The sequence below is a fragment of the Apodemus sylvaticus genome, chromosome 7, assembly GCF_947179515.1.
Source record: "Apodemus sylvaticus chromosome 7, mApoSyl1.1, whole genome shotgun sequence".
Classification (NCBI taxonomy): Eukaryota; Metazoa; Chordata; class Mammalia; order Rodentia; family Muridae; genus Apodemus; species Apodemus sylvaticus.
In genome coordinates this window covers 86,125,513-86,144,528 of record NC_067478.1, presented here as the reverse complement: position 1 = coordinate 86,144,528, position 19,016 = coordinate 86,125,513, and the positions used below count along the sequence as shown (strand labels likewise).

General features: G+C 40.6%; 1 protein-coding gene across 4 annotated transcripts in view; it reads right to left on the bottom strand.

Annotated features, from left to right (window-relative positions):
* Nucleotides 1-19,016, bottom strand: part of Arhgef12 (Rho guanine nucleotide exchange factor 12) — a 132,197-nt gene that overhangs the window by 93,333 nt on the left and 19,848 nt on the right. The window contains exon 1 of one of the 4 annotated variants that reach the window (XM_052188601.1): nt 10,453-10,469. The exons of the other annotated variants lie outside the window; for them this stretch is intronic. The gene's annotated coding sequence lies outside the window, so the exon portion shown is untranslated. Of the gene's footprint in view, nt 1-10,452; nt 10,470-19,016 lie in introns of those variants that run through there. 4 annotated transcript variants of the gene reach the window in all.

Below are 19,016 nucleotides of genomic sequence, written 5' to 3'. Positions count from 1 at the left end.
ATGCAACACTGATTGCATAGCACAAGAAATTCTAAACCGGGCTAAAGGCATGCTTTAGTGGATGCAGTGCTTGCTGTGCAGGCATGAGGATCTGGGTTCAGATTCCAAACACACATGTAAAAGACAAGTGTAGTAGCATGCATCTTTAACTCTAGAACTAAAGGGTAGAGACAGGCAATCTGGGAGCTCAGTAGCTCACTAGCTAACCTAGTCAAAACACAGAGTCCAAAGGTTCACAGAAAGATCCTGTCTCAAAAAAAGAAGAGTGAGGCAGTGGTGACTCGTGCCTTTAGTCCCAGTCCTTGGGAGGCAGAAGCAGATGAATTTTTGAGTTCAAGGCCAGCCTGGTCTACAGAGTGAGTTACAGGACAGACAGAGCTAGACAAAGAAACCCTGTCTCAAAAAACAAAAAAACAAAAGAGTTTAAAGTGGTGCTCCTGCAAATGTGAGTTACCTTACTAATAAAAGCATGCAAGGCATGCTTTTGGAGAAGACATTCCAAATCATATCTAATTGTGGCTTTCTTAAAACACAAGGTGGAAAGACACAGAAAGTTGATCTCTGCATCCAGAGCGTGCACGCGCACACACACAAACACACACACACACACACACACACATTTAAAGCTTATTACACATTCATTATACTTCAGCAGAGTTTTAGACTCTAAAAATAAACTAAATGTTTACCATAAAGCCAGGTGCATGATAGAATCCTAAAATGCCAGCATTTAGGATGTTAAGGAAAAAAAGGACTACCAAGCTGAAGGCCAGATGCACAACATGAGATGATCCTTTCTTAACACTAAAGGCTACATGGAGGCTGACGCGAGGATCAGCACGTAAGAACACTTGTTGATTCTGGAGAGGGTCCAGGGTCGGGTCCCAGGACCCACATGGTGGCTCACAACCATCTGGAACTCCAGTTCCAGTGCTCTCTTTTGACCTTGAGCACTGGTACACACAAACATGCAAATGTGCATGCACAGACACATGCCTGCCAGCATGCAAAATACCAATATCCATAAAGTTAAAATAAATACATCTTTACAAAATAAAAAATACATACTTCTTGGCTGGAAAAGCCAATGGCGAGGTCAGTGAAGCGCGTGTCACGCAAGCAGGAAAGCTCAAGCTCGGATCCCCACACCACACAAAACAATTAAACTAATTAATCATAAAAACTTATTTAATTTTAAAAGCGAGACTAAGTAATGCTCTGATCTGATCCTCGTTGGAGCACCGGCAGAATCAGGCTAAGCTTGCTGAGCAGCCAATCTAAACTTAGTGCAAGGGTCACTAAAAGACCCTGTCTCAAAACAGGTGGAAAGTCAGGCTGGGGAAACGGCTCAGCAAGTACAGATGTAGCCGTGGCAGCTTCAGGACCAGATGAGGTCTCCACATCCATGTGATGTTGGGTGGGTGTGGAGGCCCACCTGTAATCCTGCTCATGGACGTCACACTAGCTGAATAAGTGAGCCCTGGGTTCACTCGCCTCAATACACGCAGTGAGGAGGAGCTCAGCAAGACTCCTAACGTCAAGTTCTGGCCTCCACCAGCACCCACAAACGTGCACACCACAAATGCACACACCACACACACACACACACACACACACACACACACACTCATATAGGCGAACAGTGGAGAGCTGAACAGTGGGAGATACCAAAGTCTATCTTTAGCCTCCACACTACTAAACAAAGGAACAAGCGTGTATACTCCCACATACAGATATTTATATACACAAAAAATTAAGCAATTATAGAACCTCTTGCCCCAAAATATTATTATAATTTATGAAATATAAAAGACTCAGTGGTCTGAACATTTTTCTCCCTGTTGTAAATTTTAGACTATTTATATGTTTGCATGGGAAATTCCAGCAATTTAAGACTACCTGACTAAACTTGTCCTGTAACTTTCTTCTTTTAAGGTTTTTAAAGATAAATTCCTTGAAGGGTCACCGTATAGTGAGATGAATGCCAGCCCCAAAAGAACCTCTTGTCATCTGGGGCTGAGTTAGTCATCTATTCCCCTAGACACTCTAGTTTGTTCTCCATTCACCTGCTCAGTAAGTTAATTGAAGACAGCACACAGTGTGTAGCCAGGCAACAAACAGGCCCTTGCAATATGCGAGGAGGAAAGAGAGAAGGCAACCAACACATAATAATGGTCCTGATGAATAAATGAATATTCTACATGGCAAGTTGGAAAGGTATACACAGTCTAGATGATCTTTCACACCATAAAGTCGTGGCTAAGAAGAATCAGTAAGGAGGCTAAATGCAACAGTAATGGAAGCCCTCCACAGGCTGACTTCCTAAGCCATACCAGGAGTGTGGAGATGTCAGAGCAGAGAAGCCCAAGTCCAGTCCTTACCTACACCGTTAAGCAGTGGCTCAACTGCTCAGTTTTGGATAGACTACAATCCCTATCTTTTAGTCGGTCCTTTTTTGTGATATCAATAATTTCAATAAAATATTTTCATCTACTCATATGCAAACAGTGAAAAGATGTTTTAGAGTCTGACTGGCCTTTACTTCATTATTTTGTGGTTACAAACTTATTTGTCTAAATATAAAATTTCTCATCTATAAAAATAGATGAGAGATAAACTATTGCTACACATAAAGTATGATTTAAAAGAGATGAGGGTAATTTTAGCAGTAAATGAAAAACCTAGTATTTAATAAACATGTTAGTATATAAATACTGCTTATTATATATGTGCATGAAAAAAGGTACACCATATGCATGAGTTTCTTTATTCATTGATTCGATTTTAAATCCTGTATACATTTAAAGTTCAAGATACACTATAAATGCCCAATGAGCAGGTTAATTTGCTAATCCTTCTGAGGAGTCAGTCTCCAAATGTAACAAATCACGAGGCACTCATGTCACTGTGGAAAAGATAAGAAAATGAGTAGAAGTGTTGAGTGTACCCCAAAGTGTTGAGTCTAATCTATCTGTAAAGAAATCTGCAATATTAAACATGTCAGCATTATAAATTATAGCCCTAGGTCTATCTACAAGAAAATAACTTCTAACATGACCAACACCTTCAGAAGAAAGAAAGACCTAAGCTGGGGATATAGCTCAATGAGTAAATGCTTGTCTAGGCTGCAAGAGGTCCTGGGTTCAGGAATACTAGGAAGGCCCTAAAAAAGAAAAGCATTTGCACCACTGTGTTTCTCACACTCGGGTCTCTGTCCCAGCATTCAGACCTCACTGGAGGAGAAGGAGAATGCCACCCTAAGGCCACCACTGCAGCTCTGCAGCAGCTTGGCAGTCAGAATCAACATTTTAGCTGACACAAGCAAAAATACCACTAACTGAACAAAGGATAAAATAATTCTAACTAATGAAAGAGCTCCTGAAGCTATGGGCATCACCTTCTCCAAATAACTGTGTGTTTCCCTTTATGAGAAAAAATAAAATAAACTGAAAAAATAGTCACACGAAATACTCTGTAAAAAACATTCCCTTCCCCCACTGGAATATGAGTCCCTGCCCCCATGCCCCATTCATAGTCTCTTGGGTATCAAAGGAAGACAACCATCGGAAAAATTCAAGATGATTAAATCACAATTCACAGAATAATAATTCATCAGTCCTAGCCCAGATTCAAGAGCCATTCCCCAGCTCAGTTCTACAAAGGTAACAGAAGGCTGCTGCTTCCAGTCCTCTGAATAAAGATATCCCTGCGTGCTGGCTGTTAAAACCTTTGTTCTCAAGCTAATCCATTAAGGCATGGGTTTTTAAAACTAGGAATTTTCTTTCTTTAAGTCAAGACATGCTTTTTAAAGCAAAAGGAAAAAATAAAATGCTATCATAAGAAATAATGATGTACAAAAACCCTTTCCATTGCTCATTTCACTCTTGTTATAGATATATCCCCGTTACTGAAGCTATTTTTCTACCATTTTGCCTTATTTTTTACACTACAAAGAAAACAAAGACTGCCATAGATTACCTGGATAGGCCGGCACATCAGCAGGCATGCGGAAGCTCAAAAGGCTTGCTTCTTGTTTCCAGGGAGCACAGGAGAATGAGGACTCACCTAACGCTACTCCCCAGCAATCCTAAGCTTTTCCTTTATCCAGACATTCCACAGCCTTGGAGAGGCATTTGTCAATGATTTTACTGACCACAAGAGGGAAGACAGGAAGAAACCCCACCTCTTCTCCTACCCCGAATCATTTGCCATCATCAACTGAAGCTCAACACTGCACAGCTAATGGAAAGGCAGGGCGCAGCACCCATGCATGCTCCCCTGCATGATGCCGTACAATGCATATAGATGACAGACAGAGCGAGTTAGCTCAGATGACAGTGTTTAAGACAGCAAGCCAAGAGCTTCTATAAAATCACAAAGATGTGTACAAGATCTAAGTATAGACCCACAAAGAATTCCTCAATGCAGATTTTCAAATAGGGAATTTCCTGAAAACTGCACACAAATGGAGCCTTCCGACGCCTTAGTTTGTTGTCATTGCTGTTGTTTCCTAATAAGCCAGAGAAACCAAGTTAGAATTTAAAAAAAAAAAAAAACAAGCCACAAAAAAAGGACTCCCTTTGTTAACAATATAATCCCCACAAAGAATCAGAGAATCTGAGCATGAAGGAGGTGGGAGTGGAGGAGAAACAGATAAAAAATGGGGAGGGAAGAAAAATATTTTCTGCCCCAATAAGCCTAATTAAGTCTGTAAGCTGGGCTGGAAGGACTGAAATTTCTTCATGCTATTCTGTCTGTTTGTGTTTGATTACTGTAAATCTTCCCAGGTCTCCTAGTATGCCCCAGGCACTATGATGTCTGGCACACTGTTAGCTCAGCCCTGCCACTTGCAGTGGAATGAAGGGGGTAAGAGACACACTCATCCATTCTAATCCCTAGAAGCAATCTGATTTTGTAAAGCAGTAATCGGTGTCAAACACTTCTCTAACAGAAAGCATACTAAGCAGTACTAGCCTCTACTTTCCTGTTCTGAGGCATCAACACAACTGTCAAGTGTGCATGTAGATAACTTCTAGGACCAACAAACTAGTACTGAATGAAAGCTATCCTGTCTATTATAAAACATATAATGATGTATCTCTTGGATCAATCCCCAAAACACCTTACCTACATAAATTATAGCTCAAGGTTCTTTTAATTTATAAAGAACCTCAGAACACCAGTTAATGATTTAAAAATCAGGTTACAAGAAACCCACACCTGCCGGGCGGTGGTAGCACACACCTTTAATCCCAGCACTTGGGAGGCAGAGGCGGGTGGATTTCTGAGTTCAAGGCCAGCCTGGTCTACAAAGTGAGTTCCAGGACACCTGGAGCTACACAGAGAAACCCTGTCTCAAAAAACCAAAAAAAAAAAAACAAAACAAAACAAAACAAAAAAAAACCAAAAACAAACCCACACCTAGGCAAATGTAGTTTATAAATGTATGTTATTTAGTCTGTATGTATACATTTTATATTTTGTAACTTTTCAAAACAAGACTAATGATTTAATACCCTTAAATATTAAAGCACAGATGTAGTAGTATTAAGTATTAGAATTTCTAATTCTAATTAGAATTAATAAGCACTTAACAAGTTAAGAGTTATTAAAGAAAGCTCTCCTCAATCTACAAGAAACCAGTCAAACTAGAGGACTGCTGCTAATTGCTAGTACCATTAAACTTCCTCACTGGCCTTGGGGCTCCCCCCCTTACCCCCCCCCCCAGGCTTAGCACTTTCCCACAAAGCTCATCTATCCTCAAAGTCAGGAAGCTCCCCTTCTGTCCATGTCTTCATAGGTCTACATTACTGAAGCAATTCCACAGCATATATCAATATAGAACTTGAAGCTAGTAGATTTCATATCTTAGTATTTTACATCTGAGGCCACTAGAAACAATTTTAGCCACCTACTAATCATGTGGCATCTCTTTTTAATCAAAATCTCTATTGCTCCCCTTCCTATGACAAACCAAGCACATCAACAATCTCAGCTTCCTCACAGAACATACTTCAGCTTCCTGGCCATAACTTGGCTTTCCCCCAGCAGTTTCTCTAACTTTATTAATGAAAACCATGCCTTCTTTCAAAATCCAGTGTCCAGAAAAAAGTACATAATTCAGAGTCCAAAGGAAGTACATAATTTTCTCTTGAAAATCCAAATAACCAGTAAACATATGAAGAGGAGCTGAGGTCAGTGAGACAGCTCAGTGGATAAACAGTCATGAGAACGATCCCCTGGGTGCACATGGTGGAAGGAAAGAGTTGCCTCCCACAAGCTGTCTTCTGACTCCTGTATGCTGCAGGATGCAAACACTCGCATACACACACACATACACACACACACACACACACACACACACTAAAAAAAGTAATAAACAAATATGCCCCACTGTAGAGAGGGAGGACAATGAAAATGAGTGTGTCGAGTATTCATAAAGACATAAAGACTAGGGCTGGGCACTCACAAGGTAAGAAGATGTCTGAGCTCAAACCCAATATGCTCTGCATCTCGAATTCCAGGCAGCCAGGCTTACATAGTGAGAACTGCCCATAAGAACACCTGATGTTACAACTCAGATATTTTACTAAGTGATCTGAAAATGTACAGTTTAGTGAGTGCAGGTGACAGCCACCAAACCTGGCAACCTGTGTTGAATCCCCAAAACTCTGATGGTAGAAGAAGGGAACTAACCCAATCAGAGACTGACCTCTGACTTACATGTATACAACACGGTATATGTGTATCTGTACACATGCTTGCACATAATAATAAACTTAGAAAATAAAAATAACAAATAACTGCCCATAAACATTTAGAGCAAATTTATTCATAAGTAATAATAGGAGAATAGAAAAACAAACTATGGTTCATCCACACAAAGGAAGACCATTCAACAATTTTAAAATAATGAACAATTAATTCATGAATCATAAATGACTCTTAAATGTACTTTTCCATAATATTCTATTACATCAAAGAAGCCATATATAAATTTTTAAGCTTTGTGCTATTGCACTTATATCACACTCTGGAAAATGTGGAAGGCTTAATAGAGAGCACAGGTGACTCTAAAGAGAACCCACAATCCAAAGGGAGTATTTAAGGTGCAGAATCGACTCTGTGTGATACTACAATGGTGGGTGCATGGTCTATGTAGTATCTAACCCATCGACAGCAGAAGCCGTGTCCCTGGCGGACCTCAGTGCACAGGCCGAAGACGCCCTGTTGCTCAGAGGTAGGGCAAGAGGATCGTACACTCAAGGACTTCATGGGCTGCAGAGTAAGTTTAAAGCCAACCTGGGCAACTTATTGAGATGCTGTCTCAAACTTAAAAGTGCCAAAGGAAAACACAGAGCACACAGCTGGAAGGCAGCTGGGGCACACAGCCTAGCATCACAAGGTCCTGGGTTCAATCCCCAGGACCAAATGAGTTTTACAACTAAGGAGGCTAACCTGACTTCTGAAAATTAACATTAGGACTTGAAATAACAAAGAAATACTGTACTCTCGTTGGAAACGTTATGTCATAGGGACTACAGGTTAGCAATTCTGGCTGGGGAAACTCAGGCTCACCACTGAAGGCTGTCTCTCTCCTTGTACTTCTCAGTCTATCAGTATCTACCTACCTACCTACCTCTCCCCAGCTAGCTGGAGTTGAGCAGTTTGCTCTGCCTTACCTTCCCAGCACCATGACACTGTTCTCACCACAGGTCCATAGAAACAGAGCAAGCCAATCAAGGCCTGAAACCACTAAGACTGTAAGTCACACCTCCTCCCCTTTCTTAAATGGTTTCTCTCCTTTCTCTTGTTTTAGCAACAAGAAACTAGCAAATCCAGAATGGCTTCTGTATTTCTGTGTGCACACAGGTTATGTGTATGTAGGTGCTCACACGTGCGCCTGTGTGTATATGCAGTTGGGGGGTGGATAGGATGGTAGCTTAAGCTGGTCTAGAACTTACTATGTACCTTGAACTCTTACCCTGTCTGATAGGCTATGTAACACCTCCACCCCTGAGCCACACTACAGCCTCAGTCACACAAGCAACTCCAGTCTAATAATGAGGAAAACTTACCCAAATTCCAGATTGGAGGCATCCTAAAATATACCTAACCAGGACCTGAGAAATGTCAAGACCATCAAAAAGCAAAGTCTCTCACAGCCAAGACAAACCTAAGAAGACACAATAACTAAATTTCAAATGGTATCCTTAGTGGTTTGAATAAGGGTAGTCCCCAAAGACTCATGTGTATGAATGCTTGGTCCACAGAGAGTGGCACTAAGGTGTGTTATCATGGAGTTGGGTTTGAAGTCTAATATATGCTCAAGCTATGCCTAGTGTGGCACACAGTCTCCTTCTGCTGCCTTTGGATCAAGACACAGAAATCTCAGCTCTTTCATCAGCACCCTGCCTGCCTGCCTGCCTGCCTGGACCATGCCATGCTTCCCCCTGACCTAGTCCATGATAATGGACTAAACCTCTGACACCGTAAGTTAGCCCTCTAAAAGTTTCCCGTTATAAGAATTGCCATGGTCATGGTGTCTGTTCACAATAATAAAACCCTAATTAAGTCGTATCTTGTGTATAAATAGAGCAATGGCTTAACCCAACAACCACCACCAAAAAAAAAAAAAAAATTCTAGGAAATCTAAGTAAACTATGAACTTAATTGATAATGTGAATGTTGACTCAGTAATACACATGTACCATAGTAATAATGCATGTTAAAAGTTGAGGAACATGAGTACATGTATGAGCTATCCATACACTCTTTAGTGTCTCTATCTGTAAATCTCTTTTTAAAAAAACTACTTTTTAGAGAAAAAGGTTCTCACCACAATGACTTATTTGGGGGCAGGGGGTATGAAGAGCTCTGCAAGCTCAAGCGAAGAAAGCCAGTGCAGCAGCTTATCAAAGCCGGGCAAGCCGCCCTACACAATGGCTGAGAAGAAAGTCGGAGAGGAAAGGGCCAGCAATGACCTAACAGGGATATTAGGATACTCCCCCCACTGCTTAGACAGCTGCACTGTGTTTTGACGTCAATATCAAGACTCCCGAGGGTTAAGGCAACAATCCACTCTTCCGTATTTGCTGTGTAAGTTTCAAAGTGAAACTAGCTGCTAATCAGTGCTCACAGTTTCCAGGAGGAGCAGACAACCCCTTACAACCTGAGACGCGGTGGTGGGCCATGGGGAGGACAGAGACAGGAGTGTGCTGAGCACACATCTGAATTCTCTTCCTAGTTCTTTGGACCACTAAAACTCTCTTAATTTTTACTGAAAAATAGCAAGTGGAATACCAATCTCTTCCATTTCTTCTTCTGAAAAGGACTGGTGCATGGAATCAAAGTGTTATCCATCCAACTAAGCCAATAACTGATATTCAACAGTAGAAATTCAAAAGTACAAGGTAGGTATACTGTGTGGTGGGCCTAAAGTAACAGCCCTGCAGTCAGTCAAATGCAATCAATTCATATGAAGTAAATTAGTAAAACAATAGAATGGTGGTCACTGCTAGACGACCAGACCAGGTAAATGAAGCAAAGAAGGAAACCTGGGGCTGTGCATTTGGATCACTGAAAAGACCACACTGTTCTTTATAAGGAGAGCCTGTATCAGATTCACTATGCTTTCCTGATTTTAATTTTAAGTAGCGGTAACTTTCAAGTACTGCTGTACTTCTTATGAAGCTATCTCTGTGACATACACCTATGATCCCAGCACTCTGAAGGCTGAAGCAAGATCACAGGATCATCAACCTGAAGCTAGCCAAAAGCTGTCCTGGGTTACATAGCAAGTTCCAGATAAGCCTGACAAGAATAAGATTATGTCACCAAAACAAAAACAACCCATCCAAGTACTTCTATTACAATGCTGTTTACAACCAAATTCATCCTGAGTCATTTTCCTAATCTGTATTTATTTCTAATTCTAGGGGTGGGTCCCTCAAATAGACTACTCAATGAGCTACAACTTAGTAATTTAAATATATATATATATATTATATATATATATAATATATATATACTGAAAGTCTCTTTAAGCTGATATTTTATAGAAGATACTGAGGATAATAAATAAAAGTTAAATTTGGAGCCTGTGTAACTTTTTCCAAAGTCACTCAACTAACAATTTGCTGAGATCAAAGCCAAGGTCAACCTGACAGGAAAGCCTGCCTGATTTCTGTAAGATGTGAGGGTAGGCCTACAAATATCAGGCACCTATCTTAACTGTCTAAAAGATGAGTTTCATGGGGGGAGGGGGGAGTGTGCATCCATAATCCCAGCACTTGGGAGGCTGAGGTAAGAGGATTACCACAAGTTTGAAGCCAGTTTAGTCTATGTAGCACATTGCATACCAGTCAGAATTACATAGCAAGATCTTGACTCAGAAATAAATAAATAAATTTGTTTTTAAAATAAATCTTGCCAGGCAGTGGCAGCACATACCTTTAATCCCAACACCTGAAAGGTAGAGATAGATGGATCTCTGAGTTCAAGGCCAGCCCCGTCTACAAAACAAATTCAAAACCATCAAGGGCTACACAGAGAAATCCTGCACAGAAAAACCAAAGGGGGAAAAGGTAAAATAAATCTTTCAAATGCAGGGAGTTAACCAACTAAGGATTTCTAATTCTCCCCTGGCCACTTACTTAGGGAAAACAAGATGTATTTGAGACAGATTCAAGCCCTGCTAAGTAAAATGATTAGTAACCGACTGTAGAAAAGTCCATCTGAAAAAGTTTTCTATTTTTTACTGAAATAGATGTACAAGATACACGGACTAAAGCATGAAATAATTACAGTTTGGGGACACTAAATAGTCTCATGTCCATGTAAAAGGCAGACCATCATCTGAAGATACAAATCCTGGTCCCTGGATACAAAAGAAAACGTGATCTGACCAAATCAAGAAACACTTAGCTCTGCTCAAACTCAAGGGTGGTATTTGTGTCCATCAGCTAAATCAAGATGGCAGGGACTTATCTGTAACCAGAAGGCATTTCACCATGTTAGGGGCTGTCCTGGAGTTATTACTGCTTTATAAGGTTCACTGGCTTTAAAGGTTTCACCAAAACCCCAATACTCACAATGCTGGAAGATCTCACTGCTTCCATGTTCATCTGAACTATCAACTTGACAGATCTAGAATCACCTGGGAGGCGGGCCTCTGAGCATGCATGCCTGTGGTCTTCATTAGGTTAACTGAGGCGGGAAGCACCATCCGCTGAGATGAGGTCCTAGACTACAGAAGCAGGAGGCAAGCTAAACGCCAGCATCCCTCGCTCTCTGCTTCCTGACTGCAGAGACAATTGAGCAACTGCCCCACGCTCTTCCCACGTGTCGACCATTTCATGGACGGGCTGTATCCTGAATTGTAAGCCAAATAAATCACCCTTTTATTTGCTTTGTCAGACTATCACAGCAACAGGGAAAATGACTAAGATCTGGCGCTAGGTTAAAATCCAAGTTAATGCCTCCCTGGAACAACAGCTTAGTTTTCCCAAAGAACTGGTTTTACTGAGTGATATATGACTTTTCCTAAGAAGACTATTCACCCAGACAGACTAGGTATGGACAAAACCAGAAAAGATTCCACCAAGTCCAGGCTGGTGAACCAGTAAGCTTACTGGGGTTACTTACAGGAAGACAGAGAGGCAGGCGCACCCCTCTGGGCAACTTGGGGGCAGCTGTGCTACCAAAAGTCCTACACACGTCAACTGTTTTCTTCTTATGTAAGTGGAAAAGGATGCAGGGGAGTAAAGGTTCATGAATCTCTCCCTCCCTCCATAAGGGAATTTTTTTAAAATCACTTTTGCAACAGGGTATGGCTATGCAGAACAGCTTAGCCTTAAACTAACAACTCTACCATCACTCACGGTATACGCCACAATCTCCAGCGATTAACCATAAAGTAATGTTAATAGGCCACATCTGGTAAGGGTCTCATGCATGTGACCACAGCATATTGTGCGTTAGGATTTAGCACCAGGGCCAGAGAGCTGGCTCAGTGAGTAAGGATGCTTACCCACCATGCCTGATGACCTGAGTTCAATCCCCTGGCCTCACAGAGTGGAAGGAAAGATTTGACCCCAGAAAGTTGTCCTCTAGCCACACCTGTATTGTGATGTGTACATATAATCATACATGTAAAATATGTAAATGTAATAAAAAATTAAAAATTTAGTATACATGAGTCATGTGTTGTGGCAAAACTTAGGAGAATTAAGGTGGGACAAACTCAAGTTTTATACCAGTGTAAAATTAATATTCCAAACAGCCATTTAAAATCAATAAAACTAGGTTTCTTTATCACAAAGAATGAAATACATTCAATAGAACAAAATCTTACTTATCTTTTCCCACACAGGGGCTGTCCCAATGGCTCTCCTAACCCTCATAATTATTCTTGCATTAACTTCACCATACTAACTTGACTTTTTATTTAAATTGTTGTGTGCTGCTGGGCCTTATATACACTAAGCACATGTTCTATCAGTAAAGTACAAACTCACAAGATTTTTTTAAAGAATTATTTATTTTATGTATATAAGTACACTGTCGCTGTCTGCAGACACACCAGAAAAGGGCATCAGATCCTATTACAGATGGTTGTGAGCCACCATGTGGTTGCTGGGAATTGAACTGAGAACCTCTGGAAGAGCAGTCATGCTCTTAAACACTGAGCCGTCTCTCCAGCTCAACTCACAGGATTTTTATTCTAGCACCTTTAACTAGAGTGTGTCTGAATTATTTACAGTTACAAACCACTATGTACTCTGTTTATAATGCTGACTGTAATTTTTTACAACTGTCTTTGTGCTAAGAGAAAGCAGGTCTTAGGGTATGCTAGGTAAGCATTCCATTAGTAAGTCACACACATCCAGCCAGCCAGCCCTTGCACAAGAAGTTTTAATTAAGTAAAAACCACCTCACACATGTGTCATTTGATTCTCTGAGGTAATTTTTCCCCCAAAAGCAGTATTATCCTCCCTCTGTTGGAGAATTAGACTCAGAAAAGTTCACTTAATTATCTCTGTAATCCTTGAGAAACAAAGCAGGGACTCAGTCCCAGCGACTCTGATTCTCATACACTTCCAACTACATAATACTTTAAACAGAACGCTCAGCCAAGACGAAGTAAATTTTTAATGTTAGATAAGAATGAGGGAGGGAGGGAGGGAGGGAACTGAAAAAAAAAAAGATGAGAACAAGAAAAGGGAAGCAAGAACAGGGAAGGAAGGAGGGGAGGAGAGGAGAAAGTCACCAGCCAACAACTCAAGGGGAAGATCGTAGAGCACCTGTAATCGTCTTCTCTGAAAGCTTTCAGAACGAGTAAAGCTCACAACTTACTGAAGAATTAACATAAAAGAGTTGAAACTACTAAATACTACATCTACATATAAAAGCCAGTGTCATAAAGATGTCTGTTCTCTCCCCACTAAATTATATACTTTGTATGAAATCTCACAGTTCATCTCAAATTTATAAGGAAAAGGCCAAGACTATCAACAAAATATCTGAAGAATAAAGGTAGACAGGGCGTCTTACTCCACTCACGCAGCTAACATGCCTCACGCTGTGCAGGATGAGGAAGGCTCAGAAGCAGTTTACTCTCACCTCCCCACCCCGAGGATGGTGGGAGGGCCTGTGTATGTGGTCATTTGCTCTAGGCTCCTTTTCCGTCCAGTATTTACAGTATTTCAGAATGGAGTACAACAACAAAGGGGGAAAGAAATCTTAAAAACTGTAGACTGCTGCCAAATTGAAAGCCACTGAGTCACAGAGATGAGGAGAGTAGGGTGTATTATTAGCTCAGAGCTCGACACTCCATTAAGAGTGTCCATTATGCTCCATTAAACTCTCTTTACTGAAGCTGCATCACTCCAATAATCTGTAAAAAGGTAAATATACTGCTTAAATGGGCCACACCACCATGTCTGATTTAACTCTCTAGAGCGTACCCAGGTCGCTCTCGAATCCCTTAAACTTACTGTGTTTTCAATAATGAGCTATATTCAAGCAGACTAAGCACATGTTGTCACTAAGATGCTGCTGCCAGCAGAGTGAGCTAAACTCAAGGCAAAACAAGTCACCCTGCCAAGTGGTCAGAATGGCCACCTCACTGCAGATGCAGGTGACATCTGCTTACCAGGAGTTTCTGAAGAGGAAATACTTATAAGAAAAAAGTAGATTTGGAACAGAGAAGGTTGTTAACATATAGCATACTCACTTAATGGTTTATATGGCCCTGAGCAGGTTACTGAACTTCAAAAACGATTAAATACTTGCTCCAGCAATGCTGTCAGGATAAAGTAAGCAAGCACAAAGCCCTGTAGTCACACTTCTCGGGTAGTATGTAAATAGTGGTTCCAGAGGTAGGTAAAAAATGGCTGCTCTCTGAGCAGCAGACACCAGTACTCAGGAGGCAGGCTGCAGAGAAAGACTTAAGACCAACATGCATAAGGTCATGTCCAACCCACAGCACTGCAGGGGAAAGACATGTAGTTCAGACTGGGCTACCACTTGCTATATAGATAACTAAGAGGACCTTGGACTCCTGATCCTCCGTCTCCTGAATGCCCAACATTTTATTTAATTTATTTATGTTTGCTTATTTGTTTGAGTTTAGGGTCTCCCCTGCTAACCTGAGCCAACTTGGAGCTCACTATGTTGACCAGGCTAGTCCCCAACCCTCTGTCCTTCTGCCTAGGACCAATCTTCTCTATTCCACAATGGAACCTTTAGGTCATTTGTTCCTTTTTGAAGCTTGAGAAGCAAATGACAGGCAATAATTTATTACCATCTCTTTCCTGAGAGCTCTTTGCTATCAGTGTCCAAGACAAAACCAGTACCTCAGAAGCACCAGATTTAAATTCTAGTGCCAGAAATTCACTTTTAATTTCTCTTAGTTAACAACAGCATCACTGATTTTTTTAATATTGTTATAGTCTTTATTCCCTTCATGTCTTGAGATAGATATCAAAACTGGCATTATCAGCTCAGAATCTTTAAACACTCCTTAGGTTTTTGAACTATACTGTCAAATTATTTTCTGTAATATTTAGACTTATTTAGATATCCAAATCCAGATGAAAATACTACCCCAAGTCTCCCTTCAAATTAAGAATTAGCTTCAAGACTAAAGGCAGTTCACACTTAGGAAGCAGCATTAAGGAGGCAGAGGCAGGCAGACCTGGTCTACATTGTGAGATTCAGGACCAGGACAACAGGGCCTACACAGATAGGCCCTGTATCAAAAAAGAAAAGGAAAAAAGAAAAGAATAGAATAGAAAGGAGAGGAGAAGAGAGGAAAGAAAAGAGAATAATAATAATTTGCTTCAATTGCTATATGCAATAAACAAAAAGATAGCATTCTCAGTATAGCTTGAGTCAGAAATTCAACTTTTTGATAAGTGTCCAACCTGGCCTTATGATAACGTAACTCTTACTTGTCCACCAAATAAGAGTTCATCCATTAGTCTAACTCAGTGGTTCTCAACCCTGAAACTCATCCTGCATATCAGGTGTGTACATTACATTTCATAACTAGCAAAATTACAGTTGTGAAGTAGCAACAAAGTAATTTTAAGGTCAGGGTCACCACAACATCAAGAGCTAGCTATATTAAAGGGCCGCAGCATTACAAAGGTTGAGAACCACCAGTCTAATTCAATATTTACATCTTCCAAGTACTGACAAAAGAGAAATGAAGACAAGCAAACTCAATAAAGCTGGGAAAATTAAGTTCTAAGACTCCTGTAAGCAAAATGCCATCCTCAGAGCTTTCAAATCTCCTCTGCCAATCAATCACCTTCTAACCTTAGTCTGAGCTCTGTGCTGGAAAAGAGGCAGAACTACTCTATGACTACACAGACTCGATGATTTGCTGGAAAAGAGGCAGGACTACTCTATGTCTACACAGACTCAATGATTTGCCACAGCACACAGCCTCCAACTACCGGGTACTTACTGCACTGTCATCATTCCCAAAAGAAACTTTACTTCACTATTCTAAGTAGGAAAAAGATAGAATTGTTTGCCAAAAAGAAAGTAACACTAGAAAACAATGTATGAACAGAATTATATTTGAAAATACTAGCAATGAAATACAAGTGGATGTTTCTGGAACAGTAACACTAACTCAGTCAGTACAACTACAACCTGGTCATTTCCTCAAACAGGAGGCAGTCTGTACTGTTTTCACACCTGCTGAAGACATAATGTTCCTCTAGCTACAAAACAAAACCCGTCTTAGCCCATCTACTGGTACCAGTAGTTGGTCATTTAATGGGGGAAAAAGCAGTCAAATCAGAAAGTTATTAAATGCCACTTATAAAGATCTTAAACTCTGCTTCAACTTAGAATATATAAATATGTATTCATCTGTCACTTCTTAGATATGGAATAAAGGCCTTTTCTTTAGCAAGATAATCAGAGTGACTTATCTTTCTCATATAAGCTACACCAAATATATCACTGAGATTAACTACCAATTCAGTTTACTTATACTTTCAGTGGGACAAGAAACAGGATATACATAAAAATATTCACTAAATCTTTCCACAAATAACTCATAGTTGTCTTTATCCCCATTCGACTTGTCAGTGGTTTTTCAATGAGTCTGCCTCACATTTCCAAATCATAAAAACTTTTTCCATGGATAATACTTGAATTTCATACTTACATTCCATCTGTTTTCATAATATTTAACTAAAATAATTCCAACCTAAGTACAAGACTGGGACTATGCCACTCAGCTAGTCATCTTCAGACACACAACACCGCCCACTGCACAAGCAATCCACTTGCTGTAGGTGATAGTGAGTCCTAAACCACAGAGCAGAATGAACCCTCTAAGCTCATCTGCTATCCCAGCCACTACACTCTCCTACTTCTTAAATAAACTGGTTACGTCTTCTGTTAAAGCTATAAGACTTCATAAAACCCTGAGTAGCTACCCATTTGCATGATGGCCCCTCTAGGTAGTTCCTAAAATCTTGCTACCACCTACAGGAGGTGTCCTAAGACTTTTACCTTACCTTCAAGCATGATGTCCTTTCTCAGTACTTTCACAACATTTATTTTAGTTGGCTCTTTTATTTTTTCAGCCACTATAACTTAGTAGAAGTCTTATGAAAGAGCTCAGAGTAGGCCAGGTAGAGGCCCAGCCAGTAGAGTCATTTGCCACCAAGCCTGATGACCTGAGTTTGAACCCTAGAACCCAATTCCTTGGGTTGTCCTTTGAACATTTTATGTGTGTACTTATAAAAGAATAAAACAAAGAGTTGGGTATGATATGGTAACACTTAGGAGACACAGGAAAATGGGAAGTTAGAAGCAGCTAGCCTGGCGTATGTATGAGATCCTGTCTCTAAAGGAGGGGCAAGAATTTAATAAAAAATAAAAATTAAAAAAAAAACTTTCTAGAAGTATTCATTATTTAGCTTCAAAATTAGAGCTACATACAGAGTTTGGCAGAACAAATGGAAAACTCTTCACACATCCATTCGAGCTTCAGGAAGAATTTCAAATATTTCTGGGAGAAGTCTTTCCTTTGTGAGATCTTATGCATGACTAAGGCTAGTTTCGCAAACAACCTTATCTTGACAAACACGTCTATTCATGTGAACAACTTAAATTATCTTGACAAGTATAAGTGTTCTGTGAATAAAACAAAATAAAGATGACTGTAAAAATAGAGCCATAAAATATGAGTATAAAGATTACTTTCAATGACTTTTTTATCAAATTTCCTAATTTTTATGAGTGTTTAACCACAGACCAAGATAAACAACGTGCCAGGGGAGCAAAGCTTACCTGCAAACCAACAGAACAGTATGAAAATGATAGCATACCCTCTGAGGTCACCTCAGCAAACTCTACGGCCTCCATCCCGATCTCTTAATCACACAAAGCAGATTCCTTCCGTGTTCCTAGAGAGGCCCCCAGAACCATCTCACTCACTCGCCCAGGGGGAGTTAGCAGCCTCCGGAGTAGGTGTGGCTAACACCGAACCTTCAGATCCCTGAAGCTTGTGCTTTCTTTGAGGGAAAACTCTTTGACATTCCTCATGAGAACAACTCAGCTAAGTGACTCCTAGCTTTCTGATCATAATTGCATGAGATAATATTTGGTAGCTCTGTCCACACTTTTTTTTTTCAAGCCAGGTGTGGTAGCACAGCCCTGTAATCCCAAATATTCCTGGGAGCCAGAGGCAAGAGGAGATCACAAGTCTTAGAAATGGAAAGATGGCTCAGCAGTTGAGCTGGCACTGCTCCTGCGGTGGACCTGAGTTTGGTTCCCAGAACTGATGTTAAACGACTCCCAGCTACGTCTAACTGCAGCTCCAAGAGAAGCAATCCAGTGCTCTCTCTGGCCTCCACAGGCACTGCACTCAGGCACAAACCCCACCAGAGACATAAAAAAGAAGCTAAGTACAGTAGCTCAGTCATGTAATGCCAACACTTGGAATGTTGAGGCAGGAGTGCCTCAAGGTCAGAGCCAGCTTCAACTACAAAGACCCTGTCTCAAAAAACAGAAAAAAAAAAAAAAAAAAACAAGTACTTGAGAGCTGGAGAGATGGCTCAGTGGTTAAGAGCACTGACTGCTCTTCCAGAGGTCCTGAGTTCAATTCCCAGCAACTACACGGTGGCTCACAACCGTCTGTAATGGGATCCAATGCCCTCTTCTGGTGTGTCTGAAGACAGCTACAGTGTACTCGTATACATAAAGCAAATAAATAATTCTTTAAAAACAAAACAAAAGGAGTGCTGGGGTATTTGTCTAGCAAGTGAAACCCTAGATAAAACCTCTAATACCACCAAAAAATATACTCTTTGCATATATGCAAATGTGCTCTATGATAATGAGCACCCAATACAATAGCCATTGGCTACGCAGTGCTTACTGAACAATAAGATGTGGTGTGACTGAGGAACTAAATTTTCCATTTTATGTAACTTTAACTAATTTAAGCAGCCAATTTTATCTTGTGTACCTACTATGCCAGA